Source organism: Theropithecus gelada, chromosome 2, assembly GCF_003255815.1.
Source record: "Theropithecus gelada isolate Dixy chromosome 2, Tgel_1.0, whole genome shotgun sequence".
Lineage (NCBI taxonomy): Eukaryota > Metazoa > Chordata > Mammalia > Primates > Cercopithecidae > Theropithecus > Theropithecus gelada.
Window position 1 is genome coordinate 113,434,851 of NC_037669.1, and position 6,000 is coordinate 113,440,850.

A 6,000-nucleotide genomic window follows, 5' to 3' on the forward strand; every position below is an offset into this window, starting at 1 on the left:
CTGAGATCAGGCCACTGCACTCCAGCCTGGGTGGCACAGCAAGACTCTGTCTCAAAAAAAAAAAAAAAAAAAAAAAGCAGAGATGAACTACTTACCTCTGAACATCTACAGAGAAAGAAACAAGCAACTACTTTTTTAAAGCCAATGCATTTTGGCACTCTGCTACAGACGCTTAGGTGGAACCCAGTTAAATACAGTGACCATCCTCATGGATGCCAGCGTCCTTGCAGGAGACACAACCAGTAAGAGGCAGAGCTGGGGGCTTGGACCCAGGGCTCTAACCACGGTGCTTTCTTCAACCTTTCTAAAGATTATGAAATCTGACATGATAGTCCATGCCTTTTCGTAGTTTTCTTGTTTAAAATAGCTACTAATTTTTCTTCTGTTAAGGTAACACTGTCTAATGATCTGTCAACATCTACCTCAGCAGCTGACTTAGCTTAGCTTGGGAGCTCAAGAGTACAAAACATTTTCTGGAAACAATGCTTTCTTTCTTTTTAGTAGGTTCATCAGGTAATCTGCTGGCATGAAACTTACAGGCAGAAAACTTACATCCAACAAGGATAAAGGAGGCTTTAGAAATACATAGAGGAAATGGAGGGTCCAGGTAATGAAAGCTAGTTGCTATGGACTCAGTGAATGTACCTCCCTCCCTCCATCCTCTCTAATAATCCTGCTAAGGCCCTCGAGTGAGTGAAAGTGAAACAATCTTATCATACCCAACAAAAACACAGGGAGACAGGAATTTAATTTCAAGCCATCATTCTTCACCCTTACCAGGAAGAATAAATCAACATTTGACAACCCTATACTAACTTCATCCAAAGAACAGATGTTATTAACTGTATTTTCCGATTTGCTTAAATAACAAACAATAGTGAACTCATAGAGCATTTGCTATATACCATACAACGTTCTACATGATTTTCGCATATTAACTCAGAAGTTTCAGTTAAGGTAGGTATAATTATTATTCTCATTTTACAGACAAGGAAACAAAAGCACAAATATATTTTACATGTGTGTAAGTAGAGTAAATATATTTTGGTTAGCATAAAAAATGTCATCTTCCAGAGATTCTTTGTTGATGGTATGCTGAATGATAGTTGTTGATGAAGTGTGGTCACAAATCAGTTTTCTCTCACCTAAAATTATACTCCTCTGAAACGAACCTGCTTCTTTTTTTTTTTTTTTTTTTTTTTTTTTTTGAGATGGAGTCTCCCTCTGTCGCCCAGGCTGGAGTGCAGTGGCACGATCTGGGCTCACTGCAAGCTCCGCCTCCCGGGTTCACACCATTCTGCTGCCTCAGCCTCCCGAGTAGCTGGGACTACAGGCACCCGCCACCTCGCCCGGCTAATTTTTTGTATTTTTAGTAGAGACGGGGTTTCACCATGTTAGCCAGGATGGTCTCCATCTCCTGACCTCGTGATCCGCCCGTCTTGGCCTCCCAAAGTGCTCGGATTACAGGCTTGAGCCCCCGCTCCCGGCCATGAACCTGCTTCTTTAGTGGGAAAAACTGTCTCCGGACACGGTGGCTCGAGCCTGTAATCCCACACTTTGGGAGGCTTAGGCAGGCAGATCACCTGAGGTCGGGAATTCGAGACCAGCCTGACCATGTGGGTTTAGTAGAGACAGAAACCCTGTCTCTACTAAAAATACAAAATTAGCCAGGCATGGTAGCCCACGCCTGTAATCCCAGCTACTCAGGAGGCTGAGGCAGGAGAATCGCTTGAACACAGAAGGCGGAGGTTGCGGTGAGCCAAGATCACGCCATTGCACTCCACCCTGGGCAACAAGAGCAAAACTCTGTCTCAAAAAAAATAAAAAACAAATAATAATAATAATAATAATACAAAAAATTAGCCAGGTGTAGTGGCCGGCACCTACAATTACAGCTACTTGGGAGGCTGAGGCAGGAGAATCGCTTGAACCCAGGAGGCGGAGGTTGCAGTAAGCTGAGATCACGCCATTGCCCTCCAGCCTGGGTGACAGAGCCAGACTCCATTCCCTCCCCCCACCAAAAAAAAAAAAAAAACCTGAAGTACTAATATCAATCTTTGTTTTAGGAAAAATGAGTATTTAAATATTTATCTTTCAAAATATGTACTTAATACAAATTAATAGTTAACCAAGAACCCCCCAAAAAAGGTTCATAGGATTTTAACCATTTTAGTTAGGAGAGAACTGTACTAATGGAATTTATGTGTACTCTGTTTAAATAATTTCAAAGATTTTTATAACTTTTTAGTGTCAAAGCAAAACTATTGTGTTCCATTGTCACATTGTTTTATGGTAGCTAAGTCTACCATTGAAATGTTGAAATAGTTTCGCTTGTCAATTCAAGGTTGAAGAGTCAGTACAGCTTCTCTTTTTTAAGTAATATTGTTTTTTGTCTATGCTATATGTGACCAAGATTTATAATTTTCTCTATCCTCACTTTCTTCTGCTTTGGGGTAGCAAAGTGATTAAAAACAAAACAAAACAAAGATGTGGGTGGGGTGTGGGCGCTGTGGCTCACGCCTGTAATTTCAACATTTTGGGAGGCTGAAGCGGGTGGATCACCTGAGGTCAGGAGTTCAAGACCAACCTGGCCAACATGGTGAGACCCTGTCTCTACTAAAAATACAAAAATCAGCAGGGCATGATGGCAGGTGCCTGTAACCCTAGCTACTCCGGAGGCTGAGACAGGAAAATCACTTGAACCCAGGAGGCAGAGGTTGCAGTGAGCTGACATCTCACCATTGCACTCCAGCCTGGGTGACAGAGTGAGACTCTGTCTCAAAACGAAACAAACAAACAAAAAGAAACAAAGATGTTAACTAAATTTCTTAGCAATCTCTCATGGCAGATAAAATGTGAATGTCATTGGGTGGGACTTTTAGGAAATCTCTTTAAAAGAAGTATACTCTCAGCTAACAAATGTTTTCCATTGCCTTTTCTCTTCTGTCTTTGAGCGTGGACATGATGGCAGAGGTGGTGCAGGGAGCTTGTGTTCATGAGGCAATAAACACACACTAAGGATGGCTGAGTGGAAGCAGAGAAGGAGCCTGGATTGGGAGCCACCATGCCAGCCCTGAAATGCCTAGCTCCAGACACATAATGGGGAGAAAATAAAAGTCTTAATTTCTTTTTCTTTTTTTTCTTTTTGAAACGAAGTCTCGCTCTTGTCCCCCAGGCCGGAGTGCAATGATGCGATCTCGGCTCACTTCAACCTCTGCCTCCCGGGTTCAAGTGATTCTCCTGCCTCAGCCTCCGGAGTAGCTGGGATTACAGGCACCTGCCACCACACCTGGCTAATTTTTGTATTTTTAGTAGAGATGGGGTTTCACCATGTTGGCCAGGCTGGTCTTGAACTCCTGACCTCAGGTGATCCGCCCGCCTTGGCCTTCCACAGTGCTGGGATTGCAGGCGTGAGCCACCGCACCTGGTCTAAAAGTCTTAATTTCTTTAAAATTCTGTTTTTCTGCCTTCTCTTACAGCCAAATGAAGTTTCTAAATTTAAGTGATTAGATAAATAGCAGCAGAGGCTATAGAGGTTTTCAGCATCTTGAAGCTTAAAAATTGGGATAGGTCGGGCCGGGTGCAGTGGCTCACACCTGTACCCCCAGCACTTTGGGAGGCCGAGGTGGGCAGATCACAAGGTCAGGAGATCGAGACCATCCTGGCTAACACGGTGAAACCCCATCTCTACTATAAATACAAAAAATTAGCGGGGTGTCGTAGCAGGCACCTGTATTCCCAGCTAGTTGGAAGGCAGGAGAATGGTGTGAACCCGGGAGGCAGAGGTTGCAGTGAGCCAAGATCACACTACTGCACTCCAGCCTGGTTGACAGAGCAAGACTCCATCTCAAAAAAATAAAAAATAAAAATCGGGATAGATCTACAAAGTATGGTTAAACATTCTGTTCTACAGCCACAAGGTATTTTCAAACAGTATCTGAAATTAAATCATCTGTTGGCAAATCAGATCAATCATTCAAAAATAAGATTCAGTTACTAAGAAAAGAAAAAACACTAAATGCTACCAACCACTCTCCATTTATTTCAATAAAATTAATTTGGACATAGAAAAGAAGACATGCACTGATTTTTTTTCTTTGAAAATGGACAAGAAGTACATAAAGTATTTTGATTTTTTTAAATGATGAATTATTGTGCTCAGATATATGCATATAGGTAGTATTGCTCATTCAGGTGAATGGGTTTTAACTTTAACAAAGGAAGCAGTAGAAACTTCTCAATTGTAGAATTGAAAAAAATATATAAAAAGTATTGGTAAGAAGGAGATTTTAGGCCATGCCAGTGTCTCATGCCTGTAATCCCAGCATTTTGGGATATCAAGGCAGGTGAATCACTTGAGCTCAGGAGCTTGAGACCAGCCTGAGCAACATGGTGAAACCTCATTTCTTCCAAAAATACAAAACATTAGCTGGGCATGGTGGTGTGACCCGGTGGTCCCAGCTACTCGGAAGGCTGAGGTGGGAGGATTGCTTAAGCCTGGGAGGCAGAGGTTGTAGTGAACTGAGATCACGCCACTGCACTCCAGCCTAGGTGACAGAGTGAGAGCTCATCTCAAAAAAAAAAAAAAAAAAGAGAGAGATTTTAAAAATATATACAAATATATATTTCATACTAATGATAATAGCTATTATTTAAAATGTACCAATAATAAGCCAAGTTCGATAGTAGATCTTGGAGCGTGGAGGCAGGCCTTTTGACTTACCCCCAAATCTGGGCTTTATTTCTTTAAATCACTGGTGACAGCATAAGAATCCTGTATTTGAGGAAATGTATTCAGTGGATTCATTAATGTATTGCTGAGTTTCTTCTTCTTTTCTCCCCATATTTTCAAGAAAATCTTCATTCCAAAAAGTGATGAGATTTTGAGAGGCATTTTTATGCCACTAATAATTTTCTCAGTGATAGGTCCTAACCACAACTCTATCATTTTCTATATCTGTATAACAAATTACCACAAACTTAGTGGCTTGAGCAATACCCATTTATCACCTCAAACTTTCTGTAAGGTGAAAGTCTGGTGTGGCATACTGGGTTACCTGTTTGGGGCCTCACAAGGCTGAAATCAGGGTGTCAATCAAGCCACGTCCTCATCTCAAGATTAGGACTTTCTTCCAAGCTCCCTTAAAGGGCTGGTAAAAGTTAAGTTCCTTGCAATATAGGACTGCAGTCATTTTCTGGCTGGCTGTTGACCCGGGTATACCCTCAAGTTCTTGAGATCACCCACACGTTCCAGCCATGTGCCCGCCTTCTCTCACAACCTGGCAGTTGGCTTGTCTTCAAGCCCGCAGGAGAGTTCACTGATGCTTCACCTTCCTGGTTTTTTTTTTTTTTTTTAGACAGAGTCTCCTACTATCACCCAGCCTGGAGTGCAGTGGCACAATCTCAGCTCACTGCAACCTCCACCTCCTGGGTTAGAGCGATTCTCCTGCCTCAGCCTCCCAAGTAGCTGGGATTACAGGTGCGCACAGCCTACCTTCTTTTAAAGAGATCATTTGATTAAGCCAGGTCCTCCCGGGACCATCTCCCTTGCGATAAAGTCAGGGTGAACCAATTAGTAACCTCATCATGGGGATCTGTGGAATCACCAGCGATGAATCCATCACAGTCACTGTTCCCACTCACACTCTGGAGAAGGGGGTTTTAGAGGGCACGTGTATCAGGGGACAGAATGCTGGGGACCATTTCAAAATCCTTCCTAACCCAACAACCTAGGGCATTTTGTTGCTTGAAATTATCATGATTACTTTAAATTCACAGCCCTGAAGAGGGTGGCAATGCCCAGATTCTGACCTAATTATCAAGAAGTGTCATTATCAGCACCGCACTGTCACCACTGTTTTGAAGTTAGATATTCAACACTTGAGGATGTCAATTCCTTCAAACTAGAATAAAAACAGATGCACTGTTGCTACTGCATCCTTCTATATAGATGTCATAAGCAATGCACTTTCAGACCTCCGCCCTTGGGGCTGGCACCGA